At 45.5% G+C, this 22,245-nt stretch overlaps 1 pseudogene; it reads left to right on the top strand.

Annotated features, from left to right (window-relative positions):
• The window catches only part of LOC123492629, a 69,607-nt pseudogene that overhangs the window by 31,177 nt on the left and 16,185 nt on the right, over positions 1 to 22,245 (top strand).

Here is a 22,245-nt window from a genome sequence, read left to right as displayed (position 1 = left end):
AATTTCATATTATGTATATATACAGTGTTGTAACGATGTCAAATAGTTAAAGTACAAAAGGGAAAATAAATAAACATAAATATGGGTTGTATTTACAATGGTGTTTGTTCTTCACTGGTTGCCCTTTTCTTGTGGCAACAGGTCACAAATATTGCTGCTTTGATGGCACACTGTGGTATTTCACCCAATAGATATGGGAGTTTATCCAAATTGGGTTTGTTTTGGAATTCTTTGTGGGTCTGTGTAATCTCAAGGAAATATGTGTTTCTAATATTGTCATACAATTGGCAGGAGGTTAGGAAGTGCAGCTTAGTTTCCACCTCATTTTGTGGGCAGTGTGCACATAGCCTGTCTTCTCTTGAGAGCCAGGTCTGCCTACGGTGGGCTCTCTCAATAGCAAGGCTATGCTCACGGAATCTGTACATAGTCAAAGCTTTCCTTAATTTTGGGTCAGTCACAGTGGTCAGGTATTCTGCCACTGTGTACTCTCTGTTTAGGGCCAAATAGCATTCTAGTTTGCTCTGTTTTTTTTGTTAGTTCTTTCCAATGTGTCAAGTAATTATCTTTTTGTTTTCTCATGATTTGGTTTTGTCTAATTGTGTTGCTGTCCTGGGGCTCTGTGGGGTCTGTTTGTGTTTTTGAACAGAGACCCAGGACCACCTTGCTTAGGGGAATCTTTTCCAGGTTAATCTCTCTGTAGGTGAAGGCTTTGTTATGGAAGGTTTGGGAATCGCTTACTTATAGGTGGTTGTAGAATTTAATGGCTCTTTTCTGGATTTTGATAATTAGCGGGTGTCGGCCTAATTCTGCTCTGCATGCATTATTTGGCGTTTTGGGATCGAGAATTTGTGGTCCTGGCAACTGGACCTTTTTGGAACACCATAATTTTTGTCTTACTGAGATTTACTGTCAGGGCCCAGGTCTGTCAGAATCTGTGCAGAAAATCTAGGTGCTGCTGTAGGCCCTCCTTGGTAGGGGACAGAAGCACCAGATCATCAGCAAACAGTAGACATTTGACTTCAGATTTTAGTAGTGAGGCCTGGTATTGCAGACAGTTCTAGTGCCCTCACCAATTCGTTGATATATGTGTTGAAGAGGGTGGGAATCAAGCTGCATCCCTGTCTCACCCCACGGCCCTGTGGAAATAAATGTGTCTGTTTTTTGCCAGTTTTAACCACACACTTGTTGTTTGTGTACATGGATTTTATAATGTCGTGGGTTTTTCCCCCAACACCGCTTTCCATCCATTTGCATAGCAGACCCTCACGCCAAATTGAGTCAAAAGCTTTTTCGAAATCAACAAAGCCTTAATTAGGGTGTGCAGGGTGAATACGTGGTCTGTCGTATGGTAATTTGGTAAAAAGCTAATTTGACATTTGCTCAGTACATTGTTTTCACTGAGGAAATTAACTAGTCTGCTGTTAATGATAACGCAGAGGATTTTCCAAGGTTGCTGTTGACGAATATCCCACGGTAGTTATTGGGTTCAAATTTGTCTCCACTTTTGTGGATTGGGGTGAGCAGTCCTGGTTCCAAATATTGGGGAAAATGCCTGTGATGCGTGATTTGAAGGAGTCAGGCGCAAGAGGATAAATCACAGTATACAGAGATTTTTCCATAATCCAGCGTAACCAGTTCAGTGCGCAAAACAGGCGCACTGGAACAAACATGCACACGGGGAAAACACCCCGGCAACACAAAATACTGAGCTCAACCGAGCTACTAATCCTCACAATGAACAATCACCCACAAGGACAAGGGGGGCAGAGGGAACACTTAAACACGTACTAATGACGGGAATATGAACCAGGTGTGTATAATTGACAAGACAAGACAAATGGAATGATGAGATATGGAGCGGCAGTGGCTAGAAGGCCGGTGACGACGAACGCCGAAGCCTGCCCGAACAAGGAGGGGAGGCAGCTTCGGAGGAAGTCGTGACAATGCCAGAGCTGAGGATGATGTTAAAGAGTTTAAGTATAGCCAATTGGAATTGGTGGTCTGTATATTTTATCATTTAATTTAGGATACCATCAACACCACAGGCCTTTTTAGTTTGGAGGATTTGTATTTTGTCCTGTAGTTCATTCAATGTAATTGGAGAATCCAGTGGGTTCTGGTAGTTTTGAATTGTTGATTCTAAGATTATTGTTTGATCATGTATATGTTTTTGCTGTTTGTTCTTTGTTATAGAGCCAAAAAGATTGGAGAAGTAGTTTATCCATACATATCCGTTTTGGATAGATAGCTCTTTGTGTTGTTTGTTTAGTGTGTTCCAATTTTCCCGTAGTGGTTAGATTCTATGGATTCTTCAATTACATTGAGCTGATTTCTGACGTGCTGTTTCTTATTTTTCCGTAGTTTATTTCTGTATTGTTTTAGTGATTCACCATAGTGAAGGCGTAGGCTCAGGTTTTCTGGGTCTCTATGTTTTTGGTTGGATAGGTTTTTGGTTGGATTTCATTCTTAGGTTTTTGCATTCTTCATCAAACCATTTGTCATTGTTGTTAATTTTCTTAGGTTGTCTCCTAGATTTGATAGGGAAGCTGAGAGGTCAAATATACTGTTTAGGTTTTCTACTGCCAAGTTTAAACCTTCACTATTACAGTGAAACTTTTTTCTCCAGGAAGTTGTCTAAAAGCGATTGAATTTGTTGTTGCCTAAATGTTTTTGGTAGGTTTCTAAGCTACTTTCCTTCCACCTATAGCATTTCTTAATATTATGTAGTTCCTTTGGCTTTGATGTCTCATGATTGAGTATTGCTCTGTTCAAGTAGACTGTGATTTTGCTGTGATCTGATAGGGGTGTCAGTGGGCTGACTGAACGCTCTGAGAGACTCTGGGTTGAGGTCAGTGATAAAGTAATCTACAGTTATGTAAAGTAACTCTCTCTCTCTCTCTCTCTCTCTCTCTCTCTCTCTCTCTCTCTCTCTCTCTCTCGGTCTCCCGGTCTCTCTCTCTCTCACTCTCTGTCTCTGTCTGTCTCTCTCTGTCTCTGTCTGTCTGTCTGTCTGTCTGTCTGTCTGTCTGTCTGTCTGTCTGTCTGTCTGTCTGTCTGTCTCTCTCTCTCTCTCTCTCTCTCTCTCTCTCTCTCTCTCTCTCTCCCCCCCCCCCTCTCTCTGTCTCTGTCTCTGTCTCTCTCTCTCTCTCTCTCTCTCTCTCTCTCTCTCTCTCTCTCTCTCTCTCTCTCTCTCTCTCTCTCTCTCTCTCGTTCTCTCTCAGGGGATGAGATCCTGGAGTTGAATGGAGAGTCTCTACATGGCCTAACTCATGAGGACGCACTGCAGAGATTCAAAGTAAGACTGCAGCACCACAACAAATCATCATATTACACAGTTGTTACAGCCGTATTACACCATTATTACAGCCATAATACACCATTATTACAGCCATAATACACCATTATTACAGCCATAATACAACATGCTGGAATTAAAAGGATCACTTTTGATTGGTGAAGACATTTTAGAACAGGGGTAGGCAACCCTGTTCCTGGAGTGCCGCAGGTAATGCAGGATTTTGTTCCAACTAGGCACCACACCTGATTGCCTAATTTCAACACACACCTGGTCCTCCTGGTTGGTTAAATCAAAAGCATGAAGTGCCTGCAGCACTCCAGGTCAAGGGTTGTCTACCCCTGTTCTAGAACAACCTAACAGACTATGTTATAATAAACACAGATCATTATATTTAAGATCCATCTTTATTAATCAGAATTATCCTCTCTCCCTCTCCATCCCACTCTCCTTCTCCCTCTCTCCTTCTCTCCCTCTCCTTCTCCCTCTCTCCCTCTCCCTTCTCCCTCTCTCCCTCTCTCCCTCTCTCCCTCTCCTTCTCATTCTCCCTCTCTCCCTCTTTCCCAATCCTTCTCCCTCTCTCCCTCTCTCTCTCCCTGTCTCCCTCTCCTACTCCCTCTCCTTCTCATTCTCCCTCTCTCCCTCTTTCCCAATCCTTCTCCCTCTCTCCCTCTCTCCCTCTTTCCCTCTCCTTCTCCCTCTCTCCCTCTCCTTCTCCCTCTCTCCCTCTCTCCCTATTTTCCTCTCCCTCTCTCCCACTCCTTCTCCCTCTCCTTCTCATTCTCCCTCTTTCCCTCTTCTTCTCTCTTTTCCCTCTCCCTCTCCCTGTCTATCCCTCTCTACTTCCTTCTCCATATCCCTCTCCCTCTATCCTTCTCCTTTACTTTCTCCCTCTCGATCCCTCCCTTCCTCCCTCCACAGCAGATAAAGAAGGGTCTGTTGACTCTGGCGGTGAGGACCAGCCTGCGTGTCGGCGCCCTCTGTGGCCAGGCGGCGGTAGCACAGCTGTGTCGGTCTCGCTCTCTCAGCTCCAGTACTGGCATGGCCCGGGTCAGCACTGATATGGGGGACTACAACTACCTCAGCGGTGTCACCGCCGCCAACACACACACAAACACCAACACCCTGCCGCCTTTGGCCAAACCCCCGGGATCGCGTCATGATGGAGATCACTTTGCACAAAGGTCAGGGGGTCAAAAATAAGATATTATAAGTTGTATTATGATTTGGACTTGGATGGTATAGCTAAACTAAAGCTAGATCATCTAACTTACACAATGTCATATCTGTCTTCGTGTGTGTGTTTGTGTGCCTGTGTGCGTGCGGGCGTGTGTGTGTGTGTGTGTGTGTGTGTGTGTAGAGGCTGGTGTGGGGCTGGGTATTGGGCTGTGTTGTGTGCCCTCTGGAGATGGTTGCCGTGGCATCTATATCCACACCCTGTCCCCTGGGTCGGTGGCACACATGGACAGTAGACTCAGGTAAGGGTTAAAGAAACATTCTGTAAATGCTGAATACACATAGCCTGGGTACCTGTCTGTTTGTGCTAACATTACACTCCTTGTCATGAAAAGGAGTCTCTTACCTCAGTACACCATCGATCACCACATTCTTTTGGAGAGACTGGAAACCCAAATTGGTCTACACGGACAAGTTCTGGCCTGGTTTAGATCTTACCTGTCGGAAAGATATCAGTTTGTCTCTGTAAATGGTCTGTCCTCCGACAAATCAACTGTACATTTCGGTGTTCCTCAAGGTTCCGTTTTAGGACCACTATTGTTTTCACTATATATTTTACCTCTTGGGGATGTTATTCGAAAACATAATGTTAACTTTCACTGCTATGCGGATGACACACAGCTGTACATTTCAATGAAACATGGTGAAGCCCCAAAATTGCCCTCGCTAGAAGCCTGTGTTTCAGACATAAGGAAGTGGATGGCTGAAAACTTTTTACTTTTAAACTCGGACAAAACAGAGATGCTTGTTCTAGGTCCCAAGAAACAAAGAGATCTTCTGTTAAATCTGACAATTCATCTTGATGGTTGTAAAGTCGTCTCAAATAAAACTGTGAAGGACCTCGGCGTTACTCTTGACCCTGATCTCTCTTTTGACGAACATATCAAGACTGTTTCAAGGACAGCTTTTTTCCATCTACGTAACATTGCAAAAATTAGAAATTTTCTGTCCAAAAATGATGCAGAAAAATTAATCCATGCATTTGTTACTTCTAGGTTAGACTACTGCAATGCTCTATTTTCCGGCTACCGGATAAAGCACTAAATAAACTTCAGTTAGTGCTAAATACGGCTGCTAGAATCCTGACTAGAACCAAGAAATTTGATCATATTACTCCAGTGCTAGCTTCCCTACACTGGCTTCCTGTTAAGGCAAGGGCTGATTTCAAAGGTTTTACTGTTAACCTATAAAGCGTTACATGGGCTTGCTCCTACCTATCTTCCGAGTTGGTCCTGCCAGTACATACCAATACGTCACGCTACGGTCGCAAGACGCAGGCCTCCTAATTGTCCCTAGAATTTCTAAGCAAACAGCGGGAGGCAGGGCTTTCTCCTATAGATCTCCATTTTTATGGAACAGTCTGCCTACCCATGTGAGAGACGCAGACTCGGGTCTCAACCTTTAAGTCTTTACTGAAGACTTATCTCTTCAGTAGGTCATATGATTGAGTGTAGTCTGGCCCAGGAGTGTGAAGGTGAACGGAAAGGCTCTGGAGTAACGAACAGCCCTTGCTGTCTCTGCCGGGCCGGTTCCCCTCTCCACTGGGGTTCTCTGCCTCTAACCCTGTTGCAGGGGCTGAGTCACTGGCTTGCTGGTGCTCTTTCATGCCGTCCCTGGGAGGGGTGCGTCACTTGAGTGGGTTGAGTTACTGACGTGATCTTCCTGTCTGGGTTGGCGCCCCCCCCCCCTTGGTTTGTGCTGTGGTGGAGACCTCTGTGGGCTATACTCGGCCTTGTCTCAGGATTGTAAGTTGGTGGTTGAGGATATCCCTCTAGTGGTGCGGGGGCTGTGCTTTGGCAGAGTGGGTGGGGTTATATCCTTCCTGTTTGGCCCTGTCCGGCGTTTCTTCGGATGGGGCCACAGTGTCTCCGGACCGCTCCTGTCTCAGCCTCCAGTATTTATGCTGCAGTAGTTTATGTGTCGGGGGCTGGGGTTAGTTGGTTATACCTGGAGTACTTCTCCTGTCTTATCTAGTGTCCTGTGTGAATTCTAAGTATGCTCTCTAATTCTCTCGTTCTCTCTTTCTCTCTGAGAACCTGAGCCCTAGGACCATACGTCAGACTACCGGGCATGATGACACCTTGCTGTCCCCAGTCCGCCTGGCCTTGCTGCTATTCCAGTTTCAACTGTTCTGCCTGCATGTTACGAAACCCCCTACCTGTCCCAGACCTGCTGTTTTCAACTCTTAATGATCGGCTATGAAAAGCCAACTGAGAGACCTGAGCCCCTAGGACCATACGTCGGGACTACCGGCCGTGGTGACTCCCTTGCTGTCCCCAGTCCGCCTGGCCTTGCTGCTATTCCAGTTTCAACTGTTCTGCCTGCGGTTATGGAACCCCTACCTGTCCCAGACCTGCTGTTTTCAACTCTTAATGATCGGCTATGAAAAGCCAACTGAGATTTATTCTCGATTATTATTTGACCATGCTTGTCACTTATGAACATTTTTGAACATCTTGGCATGGTTCTGTTATAATCTTCACCCGCACAGCCAGAAGAGGACTGGCCACCCCTCATAGCCTGGTTCCTCTCTAGGTTTCTTCCTAGGTTTTCGCCTTTCTAGGGAGTTTTTCCTAGCCACCGTGCTTTTACACCTGCATTACTAGCTGTTTGGGGTTTTAGGCTGGGTTTCTGTACAGCACTTCGAGATATTAGCTGATGTAAGAAGGGCTATATAAAAATAAAATTGATTGAGTACACTTCCCACTTCCTTACTCCCCTGGCTGTGGTCCCATTCTTTACCTTTATCCCAAGTGTGCACTTGTACCCTCCCCATCAAGGATTTGGAAAGGAATGGATGTAGTGGAAACGCCCTCAAGCCATGGTTGCACTAATCCAATGCTTTTCAATGCATGAGAAGGGGAGGGAAGGAGGAGACTCTGAGAGGACATCACAGAACCTCTCTCCATTAGTCATTGAGCAGAGTCACTGATCCAGAGCAGTTTATTGTTGACACATGGTCTGTGCATATGCTCAGCTTGAATCAGTTACCGTATTTTAACTTATATCTTCACACTCACTCTCCATCTCCCCCTCCCCTCTCTCTCTCCACCCCCTCTCTCCACCTTCCCCTCCCCTCTCTCTCTCCCCTCCCCTCTCTCTACCTTCCCCTGTCTCTCCCCCTCTTCCCTCTCCTAGATGTGGAGATGAGATTATGGAGATCAACAACACTGTGGTGTACAACATGGTGCTGAACGATGTGTACACGGTTCTGAGCCAGTGCGCACCCGGGCCGGTCCAGATCATCATCAGTCGACACCCCCGACCCCAAAGTAAGCACCCCGTTTGGCCTTATAGCCTTATATACACACCCTGTCTGGCCTTATATACACACCCTGTCTGGCCTTTTATACACACCCTGTCTGGCCTTATATACACACCCTGTCTGGTCTTATATACACACCCTGTCTGGCCTTATATACACACCCTGTCTGGCCTTATATACACACCGTGTCTGGCCTTATATACACACGCTGTCTGGCCTTATATACACACCCTGTCTGGCCCTTATATACACACCCTGACTGGCCTTATATACACACCCTGTCTGGCCTTATATACACACCCTGTCTGGCCTTATATACACACCCTGTCTGGCCTTATATACACACCCTGTCTAACCTATATACACACCCTGTCTAACCTTATATACACACCCTGTCTGGCCCTATATACACACCCTGTCTGACCTTATATACACACCCTGTCTAACCTTATATACACACCCTGTCTGGTCTTATATACACACCCTGTCTGGTCTTATATACACACCCTGTCTGGTCTTATATACACACCCTGTCTGGTCTTATATACACACCCTGTCTGGCCTTATATACACACCCTGTCTGGGCTTATATACACACCCTGTCTGGGCTTATATACACACCCTGTCTAACCTTATATACACACCTGTCTGGCCTTATATACACACCCTGTCTGGCCTTATATACACACCATGTCTAACCTTATATACACACCTGTCTAACCTTATATACACACCCTGTCTGGCCTTATATACACACCCTGTCTGGTCTTATATACACACCCTGTCTGGTCTTATATACACACCCATGTCTGGCCTTATGTACACACCCTGTCTGGCCTTATATACATACCCTGTCTGGTCTTATATACACACCCTGTCTGGCCTTATATACACACCCTGTCTGGTCTTATATACACAACCCTGTCTGGCCTTATATACACACCCTGTCTGGCCTTATATACACACCCTGTCTAACCTTATATACACACCCTGTCTGGCCTTATATACACACCCTGTCTGACCTTATATACACACCCTGTCCAACCTTATATACACACCCTGTCTGGTCTTATATACACACCCTATCTGGTCTTATATACACACCCTGTCTGGTCTTATATACACACCCTGTCTGGTCTTATATACACACCCTGTCTGGCCTTATATACATACCCTGTCTGGTCTTATATACACACCCTGTCTAATCTTATATACACACCCTGTCTGGCCTTATATACACACCCTGTCTGGCCTTATATACATACCCTGTCTGGTCTTATATACACACCCTGTCTAACCTTATATACACACCCTGTCTAATCTTATATACACACCCTGTCTGGCCTTATATACACACCCTGTCTGGTCTTATATACAAACCCTGTCTAACCTTATATACACACCCTGACTGGCCTTATATACACACCCTGACTGGCCTTATATACACAACCTGTCTAACCTTATATACACACCCTGTCTGGCCTTATATACACACCCTGTCTGGCCTTATATACACACCCTGTCTAACCTTATATACACACCCTGTCTGGGCTATATACACACCCTGTCTGGGCTTATATACACACCCTGTCTAACCTTATATACACACCCCTGTCTGGCCTTATATACACACCCTGTCTGGCCTTATATACACACCATGTCTAACCTTATATACACACCCTGTCTAACCTTATATACACACCCTGTCTGGCCTTATATACACACCCTGTCTGGTCTTATATACACACCCTGTCTGGTCTTATATACACACCATGTCTGGCCTTATGTACACACCCTGTCTGGCCTTATATACATACCCTGTCTGGTCTTATATACACACCATGTCTAACCTTATATACACACCCTGTCTAACCCTTTTATATACACACCCTGTCTGGCCTTATATACACACCCTGTCTGGTCTTATATACACACCCTGTCTGGTCTTATATTCACACCTGTCCAACCTTATATACACACCCCTGTCTGGCCTTATATACACACCCTGTCTGGCCTTATACACACCCTGTCTGGTCTTATATACACACCCTGTCTGGCCTTATATACACACCCTGTCTAACCTTATATACACACCCTGTCTGGCCTTATATACACACCCTGTCTTGCCTTATATACCCTGTCTGGTCTTATATACACACCCTGTCTGGCCTTATATACACACCCTGTCTGGCCTTATATACATACCCTGTCTGGTCTTATATACACACCCTGTCTGGTCTTATATACACACCCTGTCTGGCCTTATATACACACACCCTGTCTGGCCTTATATACACACCCTGTCTGGTCTTATATACACACCCTGTCTGGTCTTATATACACACCCTGTCTGGCCTTATATACACACCCTGTCTGGCCTTATATACATACCCTGTCTGGTCTTATATACACACTCTGTCTGGCCTTATATACACACCCTGTCTGGCCTTATATACACACCCTGTCTGGCCTTATATACACACCCTGTCTAACCATATACACACCCTGTCTGGCCTTATATACACACACCCTGTCTGGTCTTATATACATACCCTGTCTGGTCTTATATTCACACCCTGTCTAACCTTATATACACACCCTGTCTGGCCTTATATACACACCCTGTCTGGCCTTATATACACACCCTGTCTGGTCTTATATACACACCCTGTCTGGCCTTATATACACAACCTGTCTAACCTTATATACACACCCTGTCTGGCCTTATATACACACCCTGTCTGGCCTTATATACATACCCTGTCTGGTCTTATATACACACCCCTGTCTGGCCTTATATACACACCCTGTCTGGTCTTATATACATACCCTGTCTGATCTTATATTCACACCCTGTCTGGCCTTATATACACACCCTGTCTGGCCTTATATACATACCCTGTCTGGTCTTATATTCACACCCTGTCTGGCCTTATATACACACCCTGTCTGGCCTTATATACACACCCTGTCTGGCCTTATATACACACCCTGTCTGGCCTTATATACACACCCTGTCTGGCCTTATATACACACCCTGTCTGGCCTTATATACACACCCTGTCTGGCCTTATATACACACCCTGTCTGGCCTTATATACACACGCTGTCTGGCCTTATATACACACCCTGTCTGGTCTTATATTCACACCCTGTCTGGCCTTATATACACACCCCTGTCTGGCCTTATATACATACCCTGTCTGGTCTTATATACACACCCTGTCTGGCCTTATATACACACCCTGTCTGGTCTTATATTCACACCCCTGTCTGGCCTTATATACATACCCTGTCTGGTCTTATATACACACCCTGTCTGGCCTTATATACATACCCTGTCTGGTCTTATATTCACACCCTGTCTGGCCTTATATACACACCCTGTCTAACCTTATATACACACCCTGTCTAATCTTATATACACACCCTGTCTGGCATTATATACACACCCTGTCTGGCCTTATATACACACCCTGTCTGGTCTTATATACACACCCTGTCTAACCTTATATACAACCCTGACTGGCCTTATATACACACCCTGTCTAACCTTATATAAACACCCTGTCTGGCCTTATATACACACCCTGTCTGGCCTTATATACACACCCTGTCTAACCTTATATACACACCATGTCTGGCCTTATGTACACACCCTGTCTGGCTTTATATACATACCCTGTCTGGTCTTATATACACACCATGTCTAACCTTATACACACCCTGTCCCCAACCTTATATACACACCCTGTCTGGCCTTATATACACACCCTGTCTGGTCTTATATACACACCCTGTCTGGTCTTATATACACACCATGTCTGGCCTTATGTACACACCCTGTCTGGCCTTATATACATACCCTGTCTGGTTTTATATACACACCCTGTCTGGTCTTATATACACACCCTGTCTGGCCTTATATACACACTCCTGTCTGGCCTTATATACACACCCTGTCTGGTCTTATATACACACCCTGTCTGGTCTTATATACACACCCTGTCTGGCCTTATATACACACCCTGTCTGGCCTTATATACATACTCCTGTCTGGTCTTATATACACACCCCTGTCTGGCCTTATATACACACCCCTGTCTGGCCTATATACACACTGTCTGGCCTTATACACACCCTGTCTAACCTTATATACACACCCTGTCTGGCCTTATATACACACCCTGTCTGGCCTTATATACACACCCTGTCTGGCCTTTTATACACACCCTGTCTGGCCTTATATACACACCCTGTCTGGTCTTATATACACACCCTGTCTGGCCTTATATACACACCCTGTCTGGCCTTATATACACACCGTGTCTGGCCTTATATACACACGCTGTCTGGCCTTATATACACACCCTGTCTGGCCTTATATACACACCCTGACTGGCCTATATACACACCCTGTCTGGCCTTATATACACACCCTGTCTGGCCTTATATACACCCTGTCTGGCCTTATATACACACCCTGTCTAACCTTATATACACACCCTGTCTAACCTTATATACACACCCTGTCTGGCCTTATATACACACCCTGTCTGACCTTATATACACACCCTGTCTAACCTTATATACACACACCCTGTCTGGTCTTATATACACACCCTGTCTGGTCTTATATACACACCCTGTCTGGTCTTATATACACACCCTGTCTGGTCTTATATACACACCCTGTCTGGCCTTATATACATACCCCTGTCTGGCCTTATATACACACCCTGTCTAACCTTATATACACACCCTGTCTGGGCTTATATACACACCCTGTCTGGGCTATATACACACCCCTGTCTAACCTTATATACACACCCTGTCTGGCCTTATATACACACCCTGTCTGGCCTTATATACACACCATGTCTAACCTTATATACACACCCTGTCTAACCTTATATACACACCCTGTCTGGCCTTATACACACCCTGTCTGGTCTTATATACACACCCTGTCTGGTCTTATATACACACCATGTCTGGCCTTATGTACACACCCTGTCTGGCCTTATATACATACCCTGTCTGGTCTTATATACACACCCTGTCTGGCCTTATATACACACCCTGTCTGGTCTTATATACACACCCTGTCTGGCCTTATATACACACCCTGTCTGGCCTTATATACACACCCTGTCTAACCTTATATACACAACCTGTCTGGCCTTATATACACACCCTGTCTGACCTTATATACACACCCTGTCTAACCTTATATACACACCCTGTCTGGTCTTATATACACACCCTATCTGGTCTTATATACACACCCTGTCTGGTCTTATATACACACCCTGTCTGGTCTTATATACACACCCTGTCTGGCCTTATATACATACCCTGTCTGGTCTTATATACACACCCTGTCTAATCTTATATACACACCCTGTCTGGCCTTATATACACACCCTGTCTGGCCTTATATACATACCCTGTCTGGTCTTATATACACACCCTGTCTAACCTTATATACACACCCTGTCTAATCTTATATACACACCCTGTCTGGCCTTATATACACACCCTGTCTGGTCTTATATACAAAACCCTGTCTAACCTTATATACACACCCTGACTGGCCTTATATACACACCCTGACTGGCCTTATAACACAACCTGTCTAACCTTATATACACACCCTGTCTGGCCTTATATACACACCCTGTCTGGCCTTATATACACACCCTGTCTAACCTTATATACACACCCTGTCTGGGCTTATATACACACCCCTGTCTGGGCTTATATACACACCCTGCTCTAACCTTATATACACACCCTGTCTGGCCTTATATACACACCCTGTCTGGCCTTATATACACACCATGTCTAACCTTATATACACACCCTGTCTAACCTTATATACACACCCTGTCTGGCCTTATATACACACCCTGTCTGGTCTTATATACACACCCTGTCTGGTCTTATATACACACCATGTCTGGCCTTATGTACACACCCTGTCTGGCCTTATATACATACCCTGTCTGGTCTTATATACACACCCATGTCTAACCTTATATACACACCCTGTCTAACCTTATATACACACCCTGTCTGGCCTTATATACACACCCTGTCTGGTCTTATATACACACCCTGTCTGGTCTTATATTCACACCCTGTCTAACCTTATATACACACCCTGTCTGGCCTTATATACACACCCTGTCTGGCCTTATATACACACCCTGTCTGGTCTTATATACACACCCTGTCTGGCCTTATATACACACCCTGTCTAACCTTATATACACACCCTGTCTGGCCTTATATACACACCCTGTCTGGCCTTATATACATACCCTGTCTGGTCTTATATACACACCCTGTCTGGCCTTATATACACACCCTGTCTGGCCTTATATACATACCCTGTCTGGTCTTATATACACACCCTGTCTGGTCTTATATACACACCCTGTCTGGCCTTATATACACACCCTGTCTGGCCTTATATACACACCCTGTCTGGTCTTATATACACACCCTGTCTGGTCTTATATACACACCCTGTCTGGCCTTATATACACACCCTGTCTGGCCTTATATACATACCCTGTCTGGTCTTATATACACACCCTGTCTGGCCTTATATACACACCCTGTCTGGCCTTATATACACACCCTGTCTGGCCTTATATACACACCCTGTCTAACCTTATATACACACCCTGTCTGGCCTTATATACACACCCTGTCTGGTCTTATATACATACCCCTGTCTGGTCTTATATTCACACCCTGTCTAACCTTATATACACACCCTGTCTGGCCTTATATACACACCCTGTCTGGCCTTATATACACACCCTGTCTGGTCTTATATACACACCCTGTCTGGCCTTATATACACACCCTGTCTAACCTTATAGCACACCCTGTCTGGCCTTATATACACACCCTGTCTGGCCTTATATACATACCCTGTCTGGTCTTATATACACACCCTGTCTGGCCTTATATACACACCCTGTCTGGTCTTATATACATACCCTGTCTGATCTTATATTTCACACCTGTCTGGCCTTATATACACACCCTGTCTGGCCTTATATACATACCCTGTCTGGTCTTATATTCACACCCTGTCTGGCCTTATATACACACCCTGTCTGGCCTTATATACACACCCTGTCTGGCCTTATATACACACCCTGTCTGGCCTTATATACACACCCTGTCTGGCCTTATATACACACCCTGTCTGGCCTTATATACACACCCTGTCTGGCCTTATATACACACACCCTGTCTGGCCTTATATACACACGCTGTCTGGCCTTATATACATACCCTGTCTGGTCTTATATTCACACCCTGTCTGGCCTTATATACACACCCTGTCTGGCCTTATATACATACCCTGTCTGGTCTTATATACACACCCTGTCTGGCCTTATATACACCCTGTCTGGTCTTATATTCACACCCTGTCTGGCCTTATATACATACCCTGTCTGGTCTTATATACACACCCTGTCTGGCCTTATATACATACCCTGTCTGGTCTTATATTCACACCCTGTCTGGCCTTATATACACACCCTGTCTAACCTTATATACACACCTGTCTAATCTTATATACACACCCTGTCTGGCATTATATACACACCCTGTCTGGCCTTATATACACACCTGTCTGGTCTTATATACACACCTGTCTAACCTTATATACAACCCTGACTGGCCTTATATACACACCCTGTCTAACCTTATATAAACACCCTGTCTGGCCTTATATACACACCCTGTCTGGCCTTATATACACCCTGTCTAACCTTATATACACACCATGTCTGGCCTTATGTACACACCCTGTCTGGCCTTATATACATACCCTGTCTGGTCTTATATACACACCATGTCTAACCTTATATACACACCCTGTCTAACCTTATATACACACCCTGTCTGGCCTTATATACACACCCTGTCTGGTCTTATATACACACCCTGTCTGGGTCTTATATACACACCATGTCTGGCCTTATGTACACACCCTGTCTGGCCTTATATACATACCCTGTCTGGTTTTATATACACACCCTGTCTGGTCTTATATACACACCCTGTCTGGCCTTATATACACACCCTGTCTGGCCTTATATACACACCCTGTCTGGTCTTATATACACACCCTGTCTGGTCTTATATACACACCCTGTCTGGCCTTATATACACACCCTGTCTGGCCTTATATACACACCCTGTCTGGTCTTATATACACACCCTGTCTGGCCTTATATACACACCCTGTCTGGCCCTTATATACACACCCTGTCTGGCCTTATATACACACCCTGTCTAACCTTATATACACACCCTGTCTGGCCTTATATACACACCCTGTCTGGTCTTATATACATACCTCTGTCTGGTCTTATATACACACCCTGTCTAACCTTATATACACACCCTGTCTGGCCTTATATACACACCCTGTCTGGCCTTATATACACACCCTGTCTGGTCTTATATACACACTCTGTCTGGCCTTATATACACACCCTGTCTAACCTTATATACACACCCTGTCTGGCCTTATATACACACCCTGTCTGGCCTTATATACATACCCTGTCTGGTCTTATATACACACCCTGTCTGGCCTTATATACACACCCTGTCTGGTCTTATATACATACCCTGTCTGATCTTATATTCACACCCTGTCTGGCCTTATATATACACCCTGTCTGGCCTTATATACATACCCTGTCTGGTCTTATATTCACACCCTGTCTGGCCTTATATACACACCCCTGTCTGGCCTTATATACACACCCTGTCTGGCCTTATATACACACCCTGTCTGGCCTTATATACACACCCTGTCTGGCCTTATATACACACCCTGTCTGGCCTTATATACACACCCTGTCTGGCCTTATATACACACCCTGTCTGGCCTTATATACACACGCTGTCTGGCCTTATATACATACCCTGTCTGGTCTTATATTCACACCCCTGTCTGGCCTTATATACACACCCTGTCTGGCCTTATATACATACCCTGTCTGGTCTTATATACACACCCTGTCTGGCCTTATATACACACCCTGTCTGGTCTTATATTCACACCCTGTCTGGCCTTATATACATACCCTGTCTGGTCTTATATACACACCCTGTCTGGCCTTATATACATACCCTGTCTGGTCTTATATTCACACCCTGTCTGGCCTTATATACACACCCTGTCTAACCTTATATACACACCCTGTCTAATCTTATATACACACCCTGTCTGGCATTATATACACACCCTGTCTGGCCTTATATACACACCCTGTCTGGTCTTATACACACCCTGTCTAACCTTATATACAACCCTGACTGGCCTTATATACACACCCTGTCTAACCTTATATAAACACCCTGTCTGGCCTATATATACACACCCTGTCTGGTCTTATATACACACCCTGTCTAACCTTATATACACACCCTGTCTGGCCTTATATACACACCCCTGTCTGGCCTTATATACACACCCTGTCTGACCTTATATACACACCCTGTCTAACCTTATATACACACAATGTCTGGCCTTATATACAGTATTTAGTCAGCCACCAATTGTGAAAGTTCTCCCACTTAAAAAGATGAGCGAGGCCTGTGAATTTTCATGATAGGTACACGTCAACTATGACAGACAAATTGAGAAAGAAAAATCCAGAAAATCACATTGTAATGAATTTATTTGCAAATCAGTTTTGGTCACCTACAAACAAGCAAGATTTCTGGCTCTCAGCAGACCTGTAACTTCTTCTTTAAGAGGCTCCTCTGTCCTCCACTCGTTACCTGTATTAATGGCACCTGTTTGAACTTGTTATCAGTATAAAAGACACCTGTCCACAACCTCAAACAGTCACACTCCAAACTCCACTATGGCCAAGACCAAAGAGCTGTTAAAAGACACCATAAACAAAATTGTAGACCTGCACCAGGCTGGGAAGACTGAATCTGCAATAGGTAAGCAGCTTGGTTTGAAGAAATCAACTGTAGGAGCAATTATTAGGAAATGGAAGACATACAAAACCACTGATAATCTCCCTCGATCTGGGGCTCCACGCAAGATCTCACCCCGTGGGGTCAAAATGATCACAAGAACGGTGAGCAAAATCCCAGAACCACACGGGGGACCTAGTGAATGACCTGCAGAGAGCTGGGACCAAAGTAACAAAGCCTACCATCAGTAACACACTACGCCGCCAGGGACTCAAATCCTGCAGTGCCAGACGTGTCCCCCTGCTTAAGCCAGTACATGTCCAGGCCCGTCTGAAGTTTGCTAGAGTGCATTTGGATGATCCAGAAGAGGATTGGGAGAATGTCATATGGTCAGATGAAACCAAAATAGAACTTTTTGGTAAAAACTCAACTCGTCATGTTTGGAGGACAAAGAATGCTGAGTTGCATCCAAAGAACACCATACCTACTGTGAAGCATGGGGGGTGGAAACATCATGCTTTGGGGGCTGTTTTTTCTGCAAAGGGACCAGGACGACTGATCCGTGTAAAGGAAAGAATGAATGGGGCCATGTAGTGAGATTTTGAGTGAAAACCTCCTTCCATCAGCAAGGGCATTGAAGATGAAACGTGGCTGGGTCTTTCAGCATGACAATGATCCCAAACACACCGCCCTGCAACGAAGGAGTGGCCGAAGAAACATTTCAAGGTCCTGGAGTGGCCTAGCCAGTCTCCAGATCTCAACCCCATAGAAAATATTTGGAGGGAGTTGAAAGTCTGTGTTGCTGCAGCGACAGCCCCAAAACATCACTGCTCTAGAGGAGATCTGCATGGAGGAATGGGCCAAAATACCAGCAACAGTGTGTGAAAACCTTGTGAAGACTTACAGAAAACGTTTGACCTGTGTCATTGCCAACAAAGGGTATATAACAAAGTATTGAGAAACTTTTGTTATTGACCAAATACTTATTTTCCACCATAATTTGCTAATAAATTCATTAAAAATCCTACAATGTGATTTTCTGGAATTGTTTTTTCTCATTTTGTCTGTCATAGTTGACGTGTACCTATGATGAAAATTACAGGCCTCTCTCATCTTTTTTAAGTGGGAAAACTTGCACAATTGGTGGCTGACTAAATACTTTTTCCCCCCACTGTATATACACACAAAGCCTTATATAAACGTGTGTATATCATGTAGTATTGTGTGGGTTTGGGGAGGGGGGATGGGGGAAAGTGCATTTGTTTGGTGGTGGTGTGTGTGTGTGTTTGTCTGTGCTCATGTGTGTGTGTTAAATGCACTATGTGTGTGTGTATCTTTAGTGTCAGAGCAGCAGCTGAACGATGCCATAGCCCAGGCTGTAGAGACCAGCAAACTAAAGCAGGACGTTAGTCAGTGGAGTATAAACGGTAACAACCTTTATCAACTCAGTGGAGTATAGACGGTAACAACCTTTATCAACTCCGTGGAGTATAGACAGTAACAACCTTTATCAACTCAGTGGAGTATAGACGGTAACAACCTTTATTAACTCAGTGGGAGTATAGACGGTAAAACCTTTATTAACTCAGTGGAGTATAGACAGTAACAACCTTTATCAACTCAGGTGGAGTATAGACAGTAACAACCTTTATCAACTCAGTGGAGTATAGACGGTAACAACCTTTATTAACTCAGTGGAGTATAGACAGTAACAACCTTTATCAACTCAGTGGAGTATAGACGGTAACAACCTTTATCAACTCAGTGGAGTATAGACAGTAACAACCTTTATCAACTCAGTGGAGTATAGACAGTAACAACCTTTATCAACTCAGTGGAGTATAGACGGTAACAACCTTTATCAACTCAGTGGAGTATAGACAGTAACAACCTTTATCAACTCAGTGGAGTATAGACAGTAACAACCTTTATCAACTCAGTGGAGTATAGACGGTAACAACCTTTATCAACTCAGTGGAGTATAGACAGTAACAACCTTTATCAACTCAGTGGAGTATAGACAGTAACAACCTTTATCAACTCAGTGGAGTATAGACGGTAACAACCTTTATCAACTCAGTGGAGTATAGACAGTAACAACCTTTATTAACTCAGTGGAGTGGGGCTGATGTCTGGTCCCGGCCCAGCAGTCCTCCCGCGATGCACCAAGCCCTGTCTGACCCCTGGTGTGGGAGACCCCGACCCTGGAGAGGGGTTGACGCGTCTGGTTCCGCTCGGCAGTCCTCCCGCGAGGGCACCAAGCCCTGTCTGGACCCCTGGTGGGGAGGAGGCCCAGACCCTGAAGAGGGGCCCGACGGGCTGGGGACACGCACCACTGGTTTGGTGCGAGGAGCAGGTACGGGCCTTACCGGGTTGGAGACACGCACCACTGGTTTGGTCGCGAGGGAGCAGTGCGGGCCTTACCGGGCTGGAGACACGACTACTGGTTTCCGATGCGAGGAGCAGGCACGGGCCGTACCGGGCTGGGGACACGCATCCACTGGTTTGGTGCGAGGAGCAGGTACGGGGCGCACCGGGCTGGAGACACGCACCACTGGTTTGGTGCGCAGGAGCAGGCACGGGCCGTACCGGCTGGGGACATGCACCACTGGTTTGGTGCGAGCAGGCACGAGTCATACCGTGACTGGAGACACGCACCACTGCGAGGAGCAGGCACGGGCCGTACCCGCTCTGTGAAGGCGCACTGGCGGCACAGTGCGTAAAGCCGGCGCATAGCCTGGTGCCTGCACGGCCACACGCTCCTCAAAGCGAGTGCGGGAGTTGGCTCTGCTAAACCTGGCTCCGCCAGCCTCTGCTCTAAGGACTGAGTTCTCTGCTGCTGGAGGGTTAACTCCTCTCCAGCTCCTCCTGTTGTCTGACCAGCTCCTCTCTCAGTGCTCTGAAACTTGGCTCCTCCAGCCTCTGCTCTAAGGGCTGAGTTCTCTGCTGCTGGAGGGTTAACTCCTCTCAGCTCCTCCTGTTGTCTGGCCAGCTCCTCTCTCGTGCATCCACTGACTCCTTCTCCCTGAGGGCCTCCTACAGCGCCTCCTTCTGAAGGGAGAGCTCCTGCCCTCTTAACTAACAGCTCCCGTAGGCGGTGGTCTCTCTCAGAGTACTGAGCTGCAGGTCTTGGAGGGCATCTATCATAGCGGCTTCTTCTATAGCTATCTCCCTCTCCACAATCAGCCCTTCTAGGGCCTCCTGCTGCTCCGCCAACCACCCCCCGTGCGCCCCCAAAAAATGTTTCTTGGGGCTACCTCTAGGCTTCCTTCGCTTGCCGCCATGGATCCTTTCCTGCCTGGGCTTCTTCCTTCGCCAGGGTCCCTCACCGGCCAATATCTCCTCCCCATGTCCAGAATGTCTCTCCCCACCTGTGTCCAGCATGTCTGCTCCTCCTGGCCACGCTGCTTGGTCCGTTGGTGGTGGGATCTTCTGTCACGTTTGTTGAGTAAAGGATCGACCAAGGTGCAGCGTGGTATAAGTACATAGTTGTTTATTATTATATACACAGACAAAATAACAAAATCCAACAGACCGTGAAGTTCAAGAGGCTAAACATCCAACAAGCCAAACAGAAACACAGATCCCAGTGAACATATGTAGACAAATGGCTGCCTAAGAATGATCCCCAATCAGAGACAACGATCAACAGCTGCCCCTGATTGGGAAACCACACCCGCCAACATAGAAATAGATAAACTAGGGATCTCTCAACCCTTGACCAACCCAACCCAGAGATTCAATGTTCGGGCGGCGTGACAGGAGCACAGTCGGTAACAACCTTATCACTCAGTGGGAGTATAGACAGTAACAACTTTATCAATCAGTGGAGTATAGACGGTAACAACTTTATCAATCTCAGTGGAGTATCAGATATGCACAACCTTATCAACTCAGTGGAGTATAGGGACAGAAAACAACCTTTATCAATCAGTGGATATAGATAGAGAAACAACCTTTCATCAACCGTGAGTATAGTAACATAAATTTTTATCAACTCAGTGGAGTATAGACAGTCAACCTTTATCAATCAGTGGAGTATAGACAGTCACAACCTTTTAATCAACTCAGTGGAGTATAGACGTGTAACAACTCTTTGATCAACGTGAGTATAGACAGTAATAAACTTTATCAACTCAGTGGAGTATAGACAGTAAACAACCTTTACTCAACTTAGTGAGTACAGACGGCACTAAACCTTTAATCAACTCAGTGAGTATAGACAAAATAACTTTAATCACTCATGGAGTATAGACAGTAACAAACCTTTTAATCAACTAGTGGAGTATAGACGGTACAACTTTATCAATCTTGGTGGAGTATAGACATAACAACCTTTACCAGACAATCCTCAGCTAGTTTAGCTGTCGCCAGACGAGTACGCACACACATTACCTTTTCCGTAATATTACTGGCATTGTGTTTCATCCCGATCTCCTCTCTCTCACCCACCTCACTCGATGACTGACCG

The sequence above is a fragment of the Coregonus clupeaformis genome, chromosome 15 (genome assembly GCF_020615455.1).
Source record: "Coregonus clupeaformis isolate EN_2021a chromosome 15, ASM2061545v1, whole genome shotgun sequence".
Lineage (NCBI taxonomy): Eukaryota > Metazoa > Chordata > Actinopteri > Salmoniformes > Salmonidae > Coregonus > Coregonus clupeaformis.
The sequence above is the reverse complement of the archived record's forward strand: the minus strand, read 5'-3'. Positions and strand labels throughout refer to the sequence as shown.